Genomic DNA, 20,669 nt, shown 5'->3' on the forward strand with positions numbered 1-20,669 from the left:
TTTATCAGGCAATCACTAGTGGATAATACCATCTGTCTGAGACTCTGTTCACATTTAACAGGTTCTTTTAACCCTGCAAAAAAATTATTACTAAGTTATTCAATTAACTGTAAAATGTGGCAGGAGTTTCTATTGAGATGTTGTTTGATTTTTGCATTGCTAAACACTGCCAGACATTATGTTTATTAAGACGTATCAGCCAGACACACCGCTCCACTGGATGACATGTTTCTTCATTCCGGAAACCCTCAGAAGATCCTTACAGATATTGTCCACAGTGATCAGAGTTTCCTTAATTCCACCTTAAACTGTTGAGCACATGCAATCAACCAGCCACAGCACAAAGAAATGCTGTTGGGTGTTGTGTTAGATCCTTGAATAAAGCATCTTTGTCTTGTTTACAGTACATGCTGTTCTGTTGAACAGAAATTAGCAGCTGAATTAAATGAGACACTCACTACATTTTAACTTTGGACTCCCAGCCACCTGAAACCAAGATTATGCAATCAGACAAAGACTGTTGCTTATTTAGAGAAATGAAAGATTCATAACCACATTTGTTAAAGGAACAATTGGCCTTCTTTTTGGTCTTATATTGCTATTTTACCTGGAGAGTTTAGATTTACATGGGCACAAAGAGTGAAAACATTTATCAGATACAACATAAAGAATTCAATTCTTTCTTTGCATCTTTCAATGGATAAAAAGAAGCAGCCAGGCTCTTTACTATCCCCAATGGACAGTTTTTTTAAATCTAGCATCGCATTGTCAACATTAGACCGTAGCTTCCACTCTCGAAGGGGTTCTGGGTAAGGTCAGAAAAGGATTACTTTAATTACATGAGGCAACTGTGAGAGGCAACCACCACTGACACGGGGCTAGGCAAGGAAATCTGGTTTGGTTCAGTTGAGGAAAAAGGATTTGGGTCATGGAGAGATGAAATGAGTCTTCTCGGTACTTGGTTGGTTGCTGAAAAGCAGTTCTTTCGCCATGGGGAATGAACCATGTTCTTTTGGTTCAACGGGCATCGTTTCTAATCAGCCAGCTGCAGTAATCAAACTCAGACAATCCAGTGGCTTTTAATGCTCAAATTGCCATATGCACTTAATTAACAGGGAAGCATTAGAATAGAATACAATAGCTTCGTGTGACCATGAGACTTTCCTATGTTTTATGCGATTTCCTATTCTGCAGGGGAAAAAAAGAACAGAGCGAGAACAAAAAGAGACAGATTGGAGGAGATGGTGAAAGATGGCCTATATGTGTTTATTGGTTGATGAAGATTTTCTGTTCATCTGACAAAACAGCAAATGTGTGCTGTGTGACCGTGTGTGCTGTGTGTGTTATCTACATGCATAGGTTTGTGTGTGCACATGTCTGCATGTGAGGAAGATTTATGGTCTGCAAAGCTACAATCACCCAGCTAGTTAAGCCAAATTACCTCTGCTGTCTCTTTCTCTCCCTCTCTTTGTCTTTCCTTGTCTCACATTCTCTCCTTCACTCACAAACACATGCACATGGACATGGGGCAAAATGGTGATTAAAAGGTCAGATCCATTAACAAGAAGATGGTAATTATGGGGATAGTGATTAGTGTGGCTCCCATAGACACGTACTGTACACGTTTGTGTCTGCACACAAAACACGCGGACATCTCACACACACCCACACACACAGGTCAGATGTATTTGTGTGTGTTATAAATGCAACCAAATGATTTCTTTTTCGGACTCTATGAATTACTGCTTCTAATGACACACAATCTCTCAAGTGTGGCTATCAATTTTTCTTCTTGGTGCACACAAACACAACAAAAAAAAAAATCACCAAAAAACAGGCATAATTTCTAAAGTGATGTGAAAATTGTCAGTTCAGCTAATGACATTACAACATTCAAGGTGATGCTGCTTGTCCTCAAATCAGGGTTACGTCTATTTATGAGTTTTAGCACAAACACTTCAATCAGAACGTAGAAGTGCTTCTCCAGTGTTAGATTTTCATAAACAAGTAAAGGGCACCTCACTTGATCGCTGCACAATGTAGAGCCACAGTCCAACTTGGCCTGTTGACAGCACTGCAAGTGTATAAAATGTCCGTCTGGCTGCTGAATCCATATTATTAACTGACTTTCATGTTAAACATAGATTCAAGCATTGTGAAATAACAACTCCTCTCTGTCTCTCCCTCTATTTCTTATTGATTTGGTTTGGAAGTTAGAATTATGGACTGTGACAAACTGTGTTTTGAGTTTTGGGTGGGTTTTGTTTCACCTGTCCACATCTTTTTGTTCAGTGAAAACTCAGTCAAAGCACATCAAGTGCCATTTCTGTCTCTTCCAAAAGCATTTAAACACATTTAGAATTTTTTCTTCATATTGGTAACAATATTTGAGTGAATTCATGCAAAAAACATAGCAGCCCATGTGATAGCTCAGTTGCAAAGTTAGGAATATGAGCTAATAAATATATGGTTGTAGTAACGTTTTCTACCTCAGTTCTCCCCATGAGACTTGTTAAATGTTTTAATTAGGTTGATTTAATTATTTAATAAAGTGTAGTTCCCTATTAAATACATAAATCATCTAATTGATTGTGTCCTTTGTTGACTGTGTAATTACTATTGTATATGACGAGTACTAGCTGCCTTCAATATGGCTAAAATAGAAGAGAAACATTACAACAAGCAGAGAAAATGAAAGGAGAACAAAAGAGACTGTTAACATGAAGTGTTATGACGTCGTGAAAACAGGACAGCAGTTCTGTTCACTAAGAATTGTTTCCACAATAAATAATGAAAATGACTGCGTTTGTCAAGCAATTGGAAGTTTTTTCTGTGACTTGCAAACTTGCATGGAAGAATGAATGGAAAAACTGTGCACATTCACTCATCATCACTCAGTAAAAGTTGCTGAACTGATTTACCAGGTGGTATTAATCCTGTGGCTCATCAGTGTATGTTCTATTGACCATTAAGTAATCTGGAAGTAATACCACTGTCCAAGTGTGTAATCACTGTCCGCTGCCCCTGCAAATAAGTTTTTGTTGAAGTAGGGATGGGTTAACATCCTCGGTTTTATGGCTGCCCAGGCACCAGGATAATCCTATAAACCATCTATAACTGCGACAACTAGTGAGCTCTTTAACATACTCATTAGCAGGGAAGACAGAGACACAAACGCTAGGAAGAAGAAAACAAGAAAACGTGTGACAGAGAAGCAGAATTAAGAGGCAAAGACAGAGTGAATGCAATCATTTTGAATTAAATTGGAGCCTCCTGAGGTGGGCTTGATTTATCCCGAGAGACCCTCAAACAGACAGTCTGACATTTTGAAATTAAATCTGCTAATTGTCTTCATTGGTCATTTGTCACATTGAGTTATTGGTTTTTCAGCTGGTTGATATTTTTTGGTGTGAACATCAACTTGTTTTTGAATTAATAGAAATGCCACTTCAGGTTTACAGTTCTGATAATATGACAAGTGCTTAACAAAACTACACTTATAAGGTCAAAATAAGTAGCCATGTAGAATTAGCTAAATAGCCTTGAATAAATATAGCACAAATAACCAATAAGTCTTTTCATAGATTTCAGTATGTTGAGTCATTGTTGTTGATTCGTTATTTGTGAGGCTGACATTCAAACACTGTTTGGATGGTTTGCTGTAAATTTGCATAAAGTCCAACATTACTCAGCTTTCTTTTGTCACCTCTCTTGCTTTAGTCCTGTCAGCGTGTGTAGCTGTAGCCAATGTTTTCTTGTGTCACAAACTGTCATTTGAAATGACTGGCTTCGTGTCACTCACTGATGTTTTGTCATAGCCAAATTGAAAGCCTCATAAGGTAGTGGCACATAAATTGTTGGAGTAGAAGACGTGATTGGGACAACAAGTAGACTTCAGAGAATTTAATAGATATCTTAGATTTAATAATGTGTGAGTGCCAAGAAAGCGTCTGAGAGTTTTTTCGGCACGAATAGATAGATGGAAGAAATGCAAGTACTATATAATAGGAGACATAAGTCTTCTTTGCCAATTTTTTTGCGTTAAAGTGGGAAATGGCCGTATTGGGGATTTGAACCCAATGGTGTGTGTGACTGACTCTGTGTTGCTTCCATTCTAAAGCTTTGACTAATATTCAATTGCAAATTTGTCATTGTTGTTAACCTGCAAAATAAAACTAAAAGGCAATGATTTATTTGGTAATTCCAACATAAAGTGGGTCAGAAACTTCCTAAAATAAGTCATAATGGGGTTTTGGAGAATTATAAAGGAGTCCACAGGAAACAAGGGGAGGGTCTCAGAAGATAATAATTGAAAGCAATTCAAAGACTCTGAAAGCACCACTTACTGAAATGCTACCGTTAAACTATTTTGTGAGTAATACCAACCTTCCCACCCAGACCCGAAAATCTGTTCTTATTTAAAAATGTAAAACCAGGGGGACACACTTCAATGAGGGGGTCTCTACAGCAACCCACATTTCTGTCCAAAACAAATGCACAATAGCTTAATGAGATAAAATCTTTAACAATAACTGGCCAGAGACATTAAAATTACCATGCATCATTTCACACATCCAGAGCAGAAGTAGGATTCATGTAAAAATGGTTAAGTAACATCAGAGGCTCTTATGTAATACAAACTGATAATGGATTATTTTGATGTTATTATGGAAAATAACCTCTCTTTTGAAATGTTTCAGTTCATGGTAATTTAAGTTTTTACTGTGCAAAAGAACTGGTTTTACATGTGTTTCCTTCCTTTCCTCTTTATGTGGGTGAGGCCTATATATATGTGTGTGTGAGATTATTCACATCCAACATCCAAACAGATGATTTTGTTCTAGTTCATGATGCATTCCAACATACCTTAGATTCCACTTAATTGTCACACTTGCACACTTGAGAGATTTAATTTATGTTTTACAGAAAAAAACAAACGGCAAAGTCACGCTTACAAAAGCAGCGACTGAAGTTGTGTCATGTCTGCATGAATATTTGATTAATAAAATCTTTCAAGCAATTTGTTTTGTGCTACCAAATCTGTTCTTAAAACATCGAGAATAGCAAATTAGGTTTGTGCAGAGCATTTCAACAATCTGATGGGGTTCTGTTTGGATAAACTTAGTCCAAAGCTTTGCATGTGTTGTTAGAATGTCTGGTTTCCATTTTATAATGCGGAAAATACTGAAGGGTTTGAATGTAGTGTTGACAAGTTTATCTGTGGTAGGCCTACTCTAATAGAGTAGACATGTAAAGGCTACTAATAATTTTTTATAGTAACTTCATGACTGAAAACAGAAACTGCCATTCATTATCCAGCCTTTATCTGTAACTACTTGTAACTGGAAACTATCCCAGCTGTCATTGGACAAGAGGCGGGGTATACTGTGGACAGTCTATCTCAGGGCTAACACAGAGAAACGTGCACAGACAGACAACCATTCGCACCAATTAACCTGACATGCATGTCTTTGCACTGTGGGAGGAAACCCACACACATGTCCAGGTTCATGATATAATGTCCATAGAGAAAGGCCACAACTGGCCTGGTTTGGAAGCAGAGGCCTTCTAGCCTGGACGCAGCAGTACCCACTCCACCACCGTGCTGCGCTGAAAAAAAGACAATGTAAATATGCAAATAATTACCATCTTTCTTTTTCTTTAGTTATCAGCTTAAAGAAAGTAATGTAAGAAACTAATATGATTATTAACACGACATGGTTACTGAGAAAGAGAAAGATAAAAAAGTACGAGGCAGTACTCTCCTTTCTTAAATCCTAATCACACCAAGGTAATTTTTACACGTTGTATGTATTTTGTGGGTGGGGAAGAGTGGGCTTATTTCCCGAGTGGGCTTATTTCCCGATGTTTCCTGAATGCAGCATGAGGGTTGCTGCAGAACGCAAATTCACAAGACAATTTGGCTTCATAGGAGAATGTGTCTCAGTGTGGACCACTGGCTGTAGTAAGTGATACTGTCTAAATAATTCCACCTGAGGCTGTTTTTTTTTTTTTTTTTTAAGAATTGTGGTTCCTCACTTTCAAGGTTCACGTCCTAGCTAACATTTGAAATTAGCTTAGCTATCTGCTCTTGAATCTAACTAGCTAATCTGTTTTAACGTTAACGTAAGCTAAGTTACCTGATGCTAGTTCCAGCTACTAGCCCAATGGCTACCTGATCATAAAGGGGGAAATAGCACAAGTTGTGCGTCCTAATATATATTTCCAAAGCATGTGATGGCCATAAAAAATTAAAATGCAATATTTCCAGCTAACAAAAGGGTAAGTCTGTGTGTCACAGCTGTATAATGAAAAGTATAGAGGTAAGCAAAAGCTTGTTTCCCTTTTTTCAAAGTGTCACTGAAGCAGTGATGTGGGAGTAAGATGGGTCTCCAGGGACTGATGGAGGAGAAGAAACAGGGGCATCCATCTTTAGGCAGGTCAGTGAGATGAGGTTCCAGGGGAGAAAAGCAGGTGAGAGGGCAAAGGGACCGGTCAGGGTTCTGGCCACATGCTCTGCGGTGATTTGCGCAGAACACAAAAGCATATTGCTGTGTGAGCCGAATGACTTGAAGTGCTCTACTGCCACAGTTTATTCTTTTATGGTAGTGGTGATTCGGATGAACATCTGTGATTTGTTATTTTATTCATTGGGACAGCTATACTAACGCTCTCTGGATGCTTTGAACAAAATTGTCTTGATCATCGTGGATTGTTTTTACCCCAATTACTGCATCATCTTTTTGATAACCCTTGGATCTCAACCTGCCAAAATAAACACATGATGACGACAATGGTAAATTGGGCTGTTATATAGCCTAAGTTGGTTCTGGTAGGCCCTTTGGCATGATGTGCTACATTCTATATCACACTAATAATGAATCAGCCAAAACAATGTACACTATAGCCAGTGAGCATACTCATATTACTACTACAGGAAACTAACTTGCACATTATTCTCTACATGGTAAAGTGCATTTGTTTTAAAGAGAGGAATGTTGCATAATGCAGATGGCTCAAAGACGTAAGGCATTTTCACAATTGTGAACTGGAAAGAAGCACATTGCAAAATTGTTTTACTTATTTTGTTTGTCACTGCTTTAAGCTTTTAAAACTAGCCAAAGCTCATATTCCATTGGTTTATGTGGCTATGGAGAGAGGAAAGGGAAGTCTGGAGAGTAGTAGATGAGAAATAGACCATAGAAGTCGTAATGTGGAGAGGTGTCCAGAGGAAAAGGAAGAAAAGGAATAAAATTGATGAGCAAACAGAGGAAGAGCCAGAAGGAAGGAAATGTGCTCAGGTAACCAATATAGCAGCAGCAAAAGTAGCTGTTATATGGTCCATGATTGGTTAAGTTTTTTGAAATGTAGTACACATCAATGTACATATTGCACATTTTTAAAATGTAGGCACCGTAATGCCCAGCAGCCTGCAAACAGAGCTTACGTTAGAGTCCATACAAAAGATGCCACACAAAAGCAGTTTTTTTGTACATGTGTAGACAAACACATACAGATTTTATGGCCTTGGATTTGCATATTCTTCTATTAAGACTGTGGTGTTACTCTTTTTTTTTGCTGACATTTTCATGCAGTTGTACATGTGCTTGTATGCGTGGGAAACTGCACATTAAACTTTTAACTGTTCCTAGGCACAGTTTGCTTAGAACTGTAATGCCACAACGCAGCAGGTAAACTAAAAGTGGATTTTGTTGTGAACCAACAGCTTGGCACAGTTTTAATGTTGTCTGACCATGTGATCTTACAACCCAAATATAGCTACACCAAAAGGCAGTCATAACATCCGCACTGTTGTGTGTCATAGGTCATGTTAGATGTTAAAGAGCCTTTGTAGAATTAGCTTATTTTGTTATTTATATCATAATTACAAACAGTACTGCACATGTGCAGTGTCTAAGGGTCTAATATGCAGTTTAGGTCTAGCATGTACATTACGCATCAATGTCATGCCAATATTGGTCTTCAATAATTTTTTTAACTGATCTTCTTCTGGGACTGAATGACTGTACATACATCCTTAATAGAAGAATTTGATAAGAAGAAGAATTTGGTGCAGAAGTTTGAATTCATTCTGGCTTTTCTGAAATCAACAGTGGGTACGTACACATAGTTTTTTCAGATCTCTCCCTCTCAAATGATTCAATGTAGGTCTCGATACACGGTCCACAATGTGATGTAAAATTTATTAAGCTACTGAATATTTGTAATGATATGATACAGTTTGTTGCAGGGCTGTGACGATTGGATTCGATTCAATTAAGCTGATATTAATTTTAATTTAGCTTTTATTCATAGTACACAAGTGTTTGCATTTTGGAGTGGTGGAACTAAGTACATTTGCCCAAGTACTACACTGAACTACAATTTTTTAAGTGATTGTAGTATTTCCATTTCACTCAACTATAATTTGGGGGGAAATATTGTACTGTTTACTCTGCTACATTTGTTTGCCAGGTTTAGTTACTTTTCAGAGTCTTATTACAAAATACAAATCAGCTCAGATATTATGATTGTTCATTTTACGGAATTATTGTTAATAAATAATGACCTGTCAGTGTATAAAGTAGTTTAAATCAGCTCCACCTTTATAACAATTTGACCCTTTCAACAATTGAAACCCAGTATTATCATATATATCATTCTAAAAAAATACTTTTTGAAGGCTACTAATTATTAATTGATACTAATGTTTTTTTCTACATTGTGATAGCTTTATGATACTGTTACTTTAAGTAGACGATCTGAGTCCATTGTTAACTTAAAAAAGTCTGTCAAAGAAGCAGAAATTAAGACTTGAAGTTTTCAGCAAAAGTGAACAGTGTTAAACTCCTCCACAGTAAAGGTTCTATGTCAACCTGCTGCTTCACCTTTTTGCGCATTACTGGGATGTAGTTTTCACAAAAAATCAGACACATGTCCTTGTGTATGACATTTGCTTATAGCTTCTGTATAAATAGATCAGGTTATTAGCTGGAGAATTCACTGCGATCGAGTGTACATGTTGATGTCTTTGTCCGGCGGTTGCCTCAAAAGCAAACCTATACAAACACTCACCCTCAATTGTACGAAGACGAAAAAAACAATGGCTAACTGGAGAGACGAGGACATTTGTGAACTTCTTTCGGTAAGGGCAGACATTTAAATTAAGAGGTAAATTTGGGAAACAGCATGATATTCGGTGAAAGAGGTTATAGTGTTCTAAACTATATAACAGGATCAGTGAATTCGATTCCCTTCTTTCGTGTTGCCTTATATTGACTAGTTTATTTCCTGTGTCCCATTTCTGTCCTGACCTAGTTAGTATCAGCAGTCCTCTAAACCACCAATTTTTCACCTGGCTTAGTAACATCCTCACCCCTGCACACATTATCATTGTGCACAGAGAAAAGAGTCATATATATCTATATCTATATATATGGATATCTATATCTATATATCTGTCTATAAATATACACACACACACACAGACACACACACACAACCACAAATTAAAATTACACAGGCCACAAACATTCACCATCCATAGAAAGACACGGAGCTGCACGGAAACACGCACAAACACAAAGGCCATGGAAAACAGCAGTGTGTGATTGGTTTGAAAATAAGCAAATATGGTCTTTGATGTTGGGGCAATATTCCTGAGCAGAAATGAACACACTCTTTCAAGAAGAAAGCAAGAGGTGTAAATGTATATGTGTGTGAATGAGGGTGCAGTTTGTTGAGAGTGTGAACTGAGGTGTGTTTACCCCTGAGGTAGTGGTATTTCATCTCTTCCTGCATCAGTTCTGCCCTGTAGGGGGTATGAGGTGTGTGTGTTTGTGTGAATGTTAGAAGAACTAAATAGGTTTGCTCAGGTTAAAAAGACAGAAAGGAAGAGAAAAGGAACATTTTTTTATAGGTTTTCCTCCTCGCATGCTCCTCCGTGTGTGACTCACATCAGGGTTTTCTTTGTTCAATAATTCAGAATTACTTAGCCCTTAGAATTGGTTTCAGTCACTTTGAGAGATTGAGCATGCATTGACAGCTAAAATGACACTACATGACACACACACACACTACTAAGCAGACTGAAGAGGAGGGCACTGAGCAATGATTATTTACATTTATGCAGTGACAGAGTTTGTTCAATGCAAAGTGGTTTTGTGTATACAGTACAGGTGGAGCGACTCGGAATTGCTGCTCTCAGCTGGCTGTCAGGGAGTTCTCAGTCGAATGTCGTGCAGTTCTCAGCTATCTATCAACAGCCCCCCCTCTGCTGTAGCCTGATGAGGGGTGTATACTTTCCAAAGTAACTGCCTCCTGTTATTGATAAAAACAATATGGCAGGAGGCTATGTCCCACTGATTAGTTGCCCCCTCCCCTCTGAGTCAGTGAGCGAGTTATGTTTAGCGAGGACAAAGTAAATCTGAAAAAATTTACATTATTTTCTGATTTTATAAAATAAAGAAACATGAACGCACCTCCATCTTTCAGTTCTGCTAGTTTGTGTGTAGCCCGCGGATTCATGTAGTGGTAATGTTCACAATGCAGATCACTGACAGAAAGAGAAAGAGGTGCAGTACACTGAGGGTTTTTAATTTGACAGAAAGTCCAAATCATCACACACTCTGCAGTATCCTATCACTAATCCCTGCTCCACTTGGCGTTTCAGCAGTGCATTGTAACAGGCTTCTGAAGAGGTGGTTTAAGGGCGGTAACAAGGCAGGTCACATTTCATTACGTCATCCCGCTGGGTTCACACTCTGTGGAGAATTCAAGTGGAATATGTACCATGTCTGCCGAGAATCCATCTTGAATCAAGCAGCAGTTTTAGGCTGCTCAATTTGTCATTTGTAGATATTGCTAGATAGTAAATAAATATTGTAAATATTTACATATTCTACACCAGATAATGTTCCACAAGAATAAAAAGTTGGAGGTAGCAGAGCTTAAGATGTTGAGGTTCTCTTTGGGAGTGACGAGGATGGACAGGATCAGGAATGAGGACATCAGAGGGACAGCTCATGTTAGATGTTTCGGAGATAAAGTCAGAGAGGCCAGATTAAGGTGGTTTGGACATGTTCAGAGGAGAAACTGTGAATATATCAGTAGAAGGATTCTGAGGTTGGAGCTGCCAGGCAGGAGGTCTAGAGGAAGACCAAAGAGGAGATTTATGGATGTAGTGAGGGAGGACATGAAGTTAGTTGGTGTGAGAGAAGAGGATGCAGAGGACAGGGTTAGATGGAGGCACATGATTCGCTGTGGCGACACCTGAAGAATAGTAAAACATTAGGGGCTTAGGCAACTTTCTTGCTTTCTTGTTTCGCAGTAAACAACATTTAGGCACAGTATGTGTCCATCAGGTGTCCAATTTGGTGTAATGGATCCCTGCATGAAAGCTTGGAAGAGCAAGGATGTTGGGTGGCCTTGTTTTGATTTGTGCGTCATTGCCAAGCCTTACACAGTGCACGAAAACGCTGTGGGAATGTGTGTGCTTTGGGGAGAGATGCTTTTTTTATTGGACTTGCGATTCTGGATTCAGACATTTAGGAAGTCATGTTCCTATTTAACGTGAATGCAGTGCTGTGAAAAGGGCACGCGGCTTTAAATTTGTAACTCTACAGGGGCAGTGTTAAAGCATCTAAAACTACTTTCAATTGTTTGATAAATACTTGTTTGCACCTTTTTGTTGGACTTTTTATGTCAGAGTTTACACAGATGAAAGAAACTGTTGTCTGATAACTGGAATATCATTTCCTGATGAATTTAGCTCGCATCATTATTCCTTTTTTTTTTTTTTTTCAAAGTACGCAATTTCATTCTCATATTTACTTTCTCTCAAATACTTTGTTTTTGACTGTAAGCTTTCAGTTTATAATCACTAAAAGTGACTACTTAATTCACAGTCACTTGTGTCATCACTCTTTCTTACAATCTGTCTCAGTTTTTCTAAGTCTGCCTTTCAGTGAATGAATGTAATTCACTCTTTCATCTCTCTTTCCTAATGACTGTCTTTCAGTCCCCCTCTGTGTGTCTCTTTTCACAATATTAATTCAAACCCCCCCTCCCCACTCCCATCTGTTTCTCTCTCAATTCTTCCTGTAAATGTCATTAATTCAGTACTGATAACCAGCTCTGTTCTTTTCAGCTCAGCCTGCCACAGATTATAATTATAATCATTACAATACCGTTAACAGTGAGTGCAATATTCAGGAGTTAAATCCCCTGGTGATATATCTCTCTTGAGTCTTTGGAGCTCCTGTTCTTTATGTCATATTGTGGGCACTGTAGCCAGTACAGATTATGTATTCCCTGCATTTTATACACCTGGGACTGGCGTTAATTGATTCCTTTTTTTTTTTTCCATCATTTTCCATAAGTGGTCTGTTCAGTCTTGTGGGAAAAAAGGGTGCAATTTCGCATCATATGCAATAAACCATCCATTAGTGAGTGAATTTAAATTGTACCTATTAGTGCTTGATGAAGGCAAACCTTTTACATCAGAAACCATGCCAAATTAGCCAATTTGTGTTTGTTGACATCTAATTATTTGACTTAGCTTAAAGTGATAATCAGTGTGTGAGATGCTGTTTAAAGCACTGAAAGACAGTTGGTTTATTTATTTTTGTCAAACTCCTATTTCCAAGGTCAAGAATAAACTTGTATACTCATTAAATAAATACTGTACCTGGGCACATATTGTTCTCAGATTGTACACACACTATGTAACCCATCTGATAAGAAGCATCAACATATGGTTTGTTTTTAATTTATTGCTGTTCCTTGGAAAAAGGTTTACATTTTTGTTTTCCTTTAAAACATATTTACAGTAGTTTTGTAAGACAATTCCACATTTTATAGTCCTATGTCAACTGACTATCTGTAGGTAGTTAAACCATTTTGGAAGGACAGAGACATTAACCTACAGTTTGCTGTTCATAAATATTCAAAGGCGAGTTTTCATAATATAACACTTATGGCATTTAGCACTTGTTGTGGAACCTTTAGCTTGGCATTGCAAGTTTGAGTTTTGCAATACACAAAGCAGCTGTATATGTGTGGATATGGTATGCAGAAGTGCTTTCCAAAAAAAAGTTAAGCTCAGGTTCATAGTCTATTAAGAATTTTCTATTCAGAAACAACATGTGTCTTTATTAAAGTAGCAACACTCAGCATCAGACGTTTCCAAAAATTGGTGATTCATCAAAGGTTAAGTGTGTGTCTAGGTGGGTTTCTCTCCTCAATTTCAAATTGGACTGTTGACACTCCATATAAATGGACTTTGATTCTTTCTGCTAAGCCCTGCTGATATCCACTTGGTCTTGGTCATGCTGGGATCTTCTTAACCCTGTTTGTTTGGATAGAAGGCAAATGAGAACCAGGGAGGTGTAACAAGTAAGCCAATATACCTTGGATGACTCTCCTGTCTGGTAATATTGACAGTACAGTGTGTACATGTGTGTCTCTGCTTGTGTTTTTGTGTCTGTGAAGTTCCAGTAATCCCAGTGGCTAAGCTGGTAATCCCCTCAAACTGCCCATTAGCCCCTTGACACACACATGTACTGACTCATATGCGCACATACAGGCACACACATTTACTCCAGGGCAGTCACCCAGGTGTCAGGCAGGCTCGTCCTCAGGGAGGGATCACTATGATCAGCCACAGATCTGGCCCACTTCCCCTGAAGAAAGGAATGGAGACACTGGCTGGCAATACATACATATTAAAGAGAGGAGACAAAGACAGAAGGCAAAGTGAAGAGAAAAACAGAGAAAGGGATGGTGAGTTTCTTTTAGAGATTAAGTTAGAGGGGGACAACTGGAGGAGAGAACAGGTAAGCTTGAAACTGGTAAGAGGTAGGGATATGTAGCAGGGAAAAAGAAAAAGGTAAAGCTATGTTCTTTCTCTTTGTACTTATTGAAACGGATGTCACATTGCATTGGATGATACCTAGAGAATGCGATATTTGTCCCTCTATTATTTAGACGAGAATGCCACTTTTCCTTTATGCTTGGATGTTGGTCTTTTCCAGTGCGTTCCCTGTTGCTGTATCTGGTTGTTTGTGTCTCTGAAATCAGCTCATCTGCGCAGCACAGCATCTTTAAAGTTTGTATCCTAAAACACCTGAGGCTCAAATGGACTTCTGACCAATAGGTCTTTGTGGTTATGACGGCTCTGTTCCTCAAAGTGTTGTTACTGCCCTTGATTAAAAATAAGCACACTTCATTATTTTGGTCAAACACACTTTTTATAGGTATGTGGTGGTTCTTCAGACAACGTCTTGTTGGAGTTTCATAGCCACCCACCGTCCCTCTGGAGTTTAGTAGTGAACTGTGTGGGCTGGAAGAGACATGCTTTTCTCATTATATGAAGACAAGCACACTGTTGCTCCACTTTTGTGACTCATTCAGTTTGAACACTGAACCTATCAGTACTGCGCTGATGTGGGACGACAGAGGAATCGTTCTCTTTAGTATGTCACATAAGACAAACAGTGAGACACAGCAACAGTGAGTCATTCACGCTGTGGGTATACTGTTTCGTTTTTTTCCACACCACTTTTCTGTCTCCACCACCAAAATGTTAGATGATGTTCTCACTTCCTATGATTCCTTTAGCCAGACATTAAATATCACTAGCTAGTTTCTGGGATTGGAATAAGAGTCCTGGTATACTTGCTTCACTACCCACTGATTGATCTCTTGTTAGCAATAACTGTATCAGGCTTGCAATCGCCATTTTGTTGGTTTCTTCTTTTAATATGCTTTCTTACCTTGCCTCTTTCAGTTATTGCTTGTTTTAGGGGTCGGTGAGTGTTGTCCTTCTGTCTCCCTTTCAGCAAGTGAAGCACATGTTCAGTTAAACAAATGTGTAAACCACTGAATTAATTCTGCTGCCACCATCAGAAGTCATTTCATCAATAAGCAGTAGTGAGCCTGGTCCAGAAGCAGTCATGCAGCCCAAACTGTGACACTGTACACTGTGCCGCACGGAAGAGCTTGTACATTTTTGATCATAAGCTGACCCTTTCATTCTTTGCCCTTTCTGTCACTTTAGTAGAGGTTAATCTTGGTCTTAGTGCATAAGTTTTTTTTTTTTTTTTTTTTGGGGGGGGGGCAAATTCCAGTCTTGCTTTCCAATTATTCCTGCAGCTGATAAGTTTCACTTAATTTAATAATTTCTCTTTTTTTGGAGACATTCCAAATTATTCTGCAATTTGCTTTGATAGATTTTCCCTGTTTGCTCTGATTCAGAAATGGCTTACTCTGCTCCCATAGGCAGCTCTCTGGTCTTCAGATTGACTTGACTTGACTTTTTAAACAACAAATGTAATCTCCACAGGTAAGACCTAAGTCTGAAACCAAGAGCTGTCCTTGCTTTAAAAATGTTTGGTATCTCATGTTCAAGTACTTTTGTTCACTTGTTCAAATTTGGATCATGTCCTGTAAAAGGTGCTATGTTCTATTTTGTTAATATATCTAGGTGTGAATACAGGGAATTAAAAGCTGAAATTCTCAATTTTTGCCCCATTCATGTTCAATTCTTAAACTCAAATGTCTTCAGTGGACAGTGTGCATGAAATAAAGAGTTCTGAATAATTTCTGAAGCTTTGTAGATAGACATGTTTAAGTATTATAAGTAGGATGCTCATAATACAGTTTTTCCACCCTGGAATGAAAGTAAGAGAATGGAACAGAAACATAAAAGCCCAGACACAGAGAGAATAAGAACAATGTGTTTCTCTCTGCTCTATTGCTCTCTCCATTATCCTTCCAGACAGAAATACAAGAATTCAATTAAAAGACCATGTAGTGACCTTAACACACATGCACATGCGTGAACACCCACCATGTTGATGTATCAATTAATCTCTATCACTTTTGTGATGGTTTCAGTGACTGCGTTGGTGCCGTGTGTGCGTGTCTTTGACTTGGTTGCAGGTTTTCAGCTGTTTTGAGTTCCAGGGAGGCTCAGTTATAACTGGTAACACCTGGCCGGTGTTGTTAGGGTTTATCCCCAGCTGCCTTATGGTTGTGCCGAGTTCCATGCTTAGACTCATTCTTTTGTTTGTCATATTGTTTTATTGTGCACTTACAGCGCAAGCAACACGCATGCCAAAACATTAATACACTCCTGATACTGACTTCTGTCTGTATTATCTTTGTCTTTGTAGCTTTATGAAAGAGCAAGTTTGTCTGTACAAGTCATTAGTATGCAGTACTGCATACTGGCCTTGCGTTATTAAACATTAAAACTCGATGACAGAATATAGCCTGAGCCCTGAAGCTAAAAGTAACACAGTACAGTAGGTCACACTCAGAGATACACACATGCAAACTCAAGAAATCATCCGACAAAAAGGCATTTCACTGTCTTTTTAAATGCTAGTTATTTTTGTTCTGAATTCATACATTTGTGATTTTGAATCAAGAACATCATTCTCATAACAAATTACTGACAACTCTGTCTGCAGCCAGCTCATTGTTTCTGATGTCATGGTCTGCACAAGGACTGGTACTATTCACTGGCTTCATGCCAGATAACTATTCCACTTACCGCTACGTAATAAGTTTAAAATCTGAACATAGTTTTATGAGTGTGTGTGTGTGCTACAGGCTGTTCAAATGTTTTTACACACATTGGGATTCGTGTAAAAAGCACTTGTACAAGTTCTCTTGTCCGTAACTGCCACAAAGCAGACTTGAGGCTCTGCAGTGTGAAATTGTTCATTTTACACTTGTGATTATGATTTTGTGATTATATCTGTGATAGGCTTATGAGCCTGATCACTTGTTGAGATCTTCTGGCGGGGCTATATTAATGTTCCAAACATGGACTTGTCCCTAAAGGTGATCTGTAAGGTTGAACGACATATCGATGTAACCAGTTTAATTTGCATGTGATGCGTCGCAGCATTTACCTTCACTGCAAGTTAAAGCAGGTCCCACTACCAGGCATACTGACCAGGTCTTTATCCCCAAAAGCTCGTCTACGACTAGGGCTTTGTCATATAACCAAAATTCCGAGTCCCGATATTGTTAATTTCATATTCTGATCACTATAGAGCTTTTTATCATATATTCAATGAAAATACTGAATGGGAAGGCTGATCTCTTATGATTTTATACTGAAAAATAGGAACTTAATAACATGGAACCTTTGTGGAACAATACATTATTGAACAAATTGTACAGCATACCTTTGTATTATCTCTGTACTGTTACATATGATTGTTGAGTATGTGGCAGTGGTGTTGTGGCCACAGGTGTGGTGCTATCAGCGGCATGACGTTGTCTCACTTTTTTTCTCCACGTGGGAAAAAAGATTTATAATTTGATTGTAATCCCTTTACATTTTTGTATGGTGCTTGAACATTAAGTTGTCATTAAAGTGTATCTCATGCAACAGAAGTAATAAAAGCACTCGGAACGGTCAAAGTTAGTTCATTAAGATGTATGGTGAATTGATTGATGGATTGACAAAATGTGCCTTGAGTAATGAGTAAAGAACATTGTTCCTTAAAAGATGCCAGTAGCCTTTCAGCAGCTGGAGCTTTGTTGCTAAGTAATGTTAACTAGTAAAAATAGATCTAAAAGTTTGCTCTACATTTTTAAAAATGAACATAACAAGAATATCAAGAAAATAGCATATAGTTATGTTATTGAACAAGAAATATATAAATATATTCCATAAGAGACCGCATTAAATTGACTTCATTCGTATTTTTCAAGTCAATTGTTATTTCTGATGTACACTGGTAAATTACTACAAGGTGAGTTGCAAATATTACTGCACAATATTTACAATAAATTAATCTTAAAGAAGGTGCAAATCAACGGGCACAGTACTGTTAGTAACTGACTTTGATTCCTTGTACATACTTTATGTGCTTTGAATCAATATGTGATAAATCAAGCTTTTGATGGACCACCAAAGTTATCAAGAAATGGTTTTACAACAGTTTTAATTTGTGGTGTTCATCCACATCTACCCAAAGGCTTGAAGCTACCCTTTTAAATACATATACATTGCCAAAAGTATTCGCTCACCTGCCTTTAGACCCATATGAACTTTAGTGACATCCCATTCTTAATCCATAGGGTTTAATGTGATGTCGGCCCACCTTTTGCATCTATAACAGCTTCAACTCTTCTGGGAAGGTTTTCCACGAGGTTTAGGAGTGTGTTTATGAAATACATAATACACAGTGCTCGCAGTCTTCGCTCTAATTCATCCCAAAGGTGTTCTATCGGGTTGAGGTCAGGACTCTGTGCAGGCCAGTCAAGTTCTTCCACACCAAACTCACTCATTCATGTCTTTATGGACCTTGCTTTGTGCCCCTGAATTCATTTGTTTGGATGGGTGAGCGAATACTTTTGGCAATATAATGTCTCGCGGTGGGCGTGTGTGTATACTGCCACCTGCTGCCCTGTCATTAAGTGAATATTGGTGTGGCTTTAATCCCAGGGTGATTCCAGAGCTCTAGGATCATTTTGTGAAAACCCTAAAATCTCTTTACACTTTGATGTCTTGACCGACAATTGACACTTGATTATGTTTTTGTAAAATAATCTTTTAGAAATGTGTTGCCTTGCAATTATTGTACCCTTCATTTTGTTTATTAAATTTATTCAGAGGCTTGACACAAGAAAAATTATTTTGTGAGGTCTATGCCAGTGTTTTTTGTTTTTAATTTAAATGTTTGTCATAGAAGTTATTTGTCATAAACAGGAAAACTGGGCCAAAATCCTTCAGGCAACAAGCCATGTTAGCATTCTACGATGTGTGCTTTTTTGTGTATGTAGATTTGTTATAATGTGTGTTTGTGTGCATGCACACGATTCTGCTGTTGTTACTTGGATGCTTTTAGCCTCTAACGAGTCAAAGGAGTAGTTATTACCACAGGCAAGGTTATACACCTCTGTACAAAAACACAGAGACACACATGTGCACAAACACATGCATACATAAACATACAGGCATGGGGACACACACACACACACACACACACACACACACACACACACACACACACACACACACACACACACACACACATACACATGTTGTTTTATGTTTTACAATTTCTATATTGCATCTGCCCTGACTTTACTTTTAACTTGTGTTTTTGTGTTTGTATATACATTCTAAATAAAATCCTCATAAAGTTGTGTAACAGAGGTGCCCCATGTCTTCACAGTCTATGGTTTAGGGTGGGCTCTGATTATATAAAGAGGTCTTGAAGGGTTGTCCCATTTCATAAAAAGATATGTCCGCAACTAATAACTAGGGAACTGGGGGAAGTTTTTGAAAACGAGGGGTAGGGGTGAAATCCTTGAATTGTTATTGTGGCAAAGTTGTTCCTTCCTCAGAACGAAGCTCTGAAAGGTTGTGAAGTTGTCACGCTGTCTACCATCCAAACACATCCATCAGTGTACACTAGGGTTCATGCAGATCCATCTATCCCCACAGCAGTGGCTGTGAAAATGGACCCAACCAGACCCAGTTCAATTGAATGGAATTTATACCAAGTCCTGTCTCAGGTTTCGGGGCAAAAGGTGGGTGACTGTGTGTGTGTGTGTGTGTGTGTTTACATCGTTTGCCATATTTCTTGCCTGACATACATTCCTCTTTCTCTCACAACCTCTCATCCTCTCTTTCCTTCTTCATCCATATATCTCCCTAATGACTGTCCCGTTAAGGTTCTGTCAGCCCTGACACCTCCCCTTTAAATTCAAGTAGACACATGCAATCAGTCTCTACCTATCTACAAAATACAGGTGCATGCACTAGCCTGCACGCACAGGATTTGTGCCCCAAAGAAATGTGTGCACCCCTTCCAGTATGTGTATTCATGTGTTTGCCCCTTTATATGTATGCATCTCAAATTTATTAGTAATTGATGGACTAACCAGCAGCCTAACCAAGCTTTAGCTCGGGGGGGGGGCAGCATTAACTATCTATCTAACCGGCTCAGAAAGACAAAGACAAAGAAAGGGAGGAAGGAGGAGATACACAACATTTATCACTGCAGAGTGGATGCAACAACTAATTTTTGAACAATGGAAGAATACTTTTCATTATTGTCATTAAAAAACCTTGGAGGAAAATTAGGTCTGTTCAACAAAGCATTTGTGTTTTGAAATGTGCTGTCTAACTCCAACTTACAGCCCATCTAAGTACCAGCTAGGTTTTTGCCAGTATCTATGTTAACATGACAGTTACTTGTCCTTTTTAAAAATCTAGCTGAAGAATTGTTTATGGTGTTGGTTGTAAATTATTTAAAGTATTAAGTGTATCATAGGAGAATGACATGTAAATGATTTATTTGCATATGGAATATGTTTTGTGTTTCAGGTAGCTATTTCACAAACAGCTGCTTCACATCATGCTAGATCACAATTTTTTATTATGTATCTTTAAAGAAATACTAACTGAAAGTCAGCCATAAGACATGTTACAGAGCCCCAGTGCTGACGACAAATGCCACAGTTAAATTTAGAAATTATGCAAAATCTGCCTCTGACCATCGAAGAATTATTGTTCCAGTCTGCAGATATGTATTGGTTCTTCATTTGTCTATGATGTTGTGTCAGTCCTAGTCTTTGCATGTTATTCTTGGAACCTCTGGGGCTGAGAGAGAGGTTAATCCACTATTCAACCCTAG

General features: G+C 38.3%; 1 protein-coding gene across 7 annotated transcripts in view; it reads left to right on the forward strand.

The window, feature by feature from the left end:
• csmd3b (CUB and Sushi multiple domains 3b) overlaps nt 1–20,669 on the forward strand; it is a 310,165-nt gene that overhangs the window by 71,197 nt on the left and 218,299 nt on the right. The gene's annotated exons all lie outside the window — the stretch shown is intronic.

This window comes from Channa argus, chromosome 1 (genome assembly GCF_033026475.1).
Source record: "Channa argus isolate prfri chromosome 1, Channa argus male v1.0, whole genome shotgun sequence".
Taxonomy (NCBI): domain Eukaryota; kingdom Metazoa; phylum Chordata; class Actinopteri; order Anabantiformes; family Channidae; genus Channa; species Channa argus.